The sequence below is a fragment of the Apium graveolens genome, chromosome 9 (assembly GCF_009905375.1).
Source record: "Apium graveolens cultivar Ventura chromosome 9, ASM990537v1, whole genome shotgun sequence".
NCBI lineage: Eukaryota > Viridiplantae > Streptophyta > Magnoliopsida > Apiales > Apiaceae > Apium > Apium graveolens.
The window spans coordinates 97,600,568-97,601,295 of NC_133655.1; the positions used below are offsets into that span (position 1 = coordinate 97,600,568).

Below are 728 nucleotides of genomic sequence, written 5' to 3' on the forward strand. Positions count from 1 at the left end.
TGATACATAACTCAATTCAGTTTGGGGGTTCTCCTACTGAAGACCCCAACATGCACGTCAGGAATTTCATCGAGATCTGCGACACTTTCAAATTCAATGATGTGACTGAAGATGCTATGAAGCTGCGACTCTTCCCATTCTCTCTAAGGGACAAGGCTAAGTGCTGGTTACATTCTCTACCAGCAGGGTCTATCACTACTTGGGAAGATCTTGCTCAAAAGTTTCTCACTAAATTTTTCCCTATGGCGAAGACTGCTGCACTCAGGAATTCTCATACTCAGTTTGCTCAGCCAACTGGAGAATCTCTGTGTGAGGCTTGGGATTGATATAAGGAGATACTAAGGAAGTGCCCACACCATGGCATGCCTGATTGGATAATTATTAACTGTTTCTACAATGGATTGGGTGCTACTTCTAGACTCATGCTTGATGTAGCATCAGGAGGAGCCTTGTGGGCTAAAAGCTATGATTAAGCTTATGAACTTATTGAATTGATGGCTGCTAATGAGTACCAGAATCCTTCCCAGAGTCTGACTCAGGGAAAGGTAGCATGAATTTTGGAGTTGGATGCAGCAACTGCTATAGCTACCCAACTTAATGCTTTGACGATGAAGGTGGACACTTTGGCTAATTATGGAGTTAATCAAATCGCTAGTGTCTGTGAGCTTTGTGCTGGTGCCCACGAGACTGATCAGTGTGCAATTTCTAGTGAATCAGCTCAGTTCGTG

At 43.7% G+C, this 728-nt stretch overlaps 1 non-coding gene across 1 annotated transcript; it reads right to left on the minus strand.

Moving 5' to 3' along the window:
• Positions 1-257: 257 nt before the first annotated feature.
• On the minus strand, positions 258-364 carry LOC141688558 (small nucleolar RNA R71). Its single transcript, XR_012561993.1, has one exon. It is a non-coding gene; the product is annotated as a small nucleolar RNA R71 (small nucleolar RNA).
• Between the last annotated feature and the right edge of the window lie 364 nt (positions 365-728).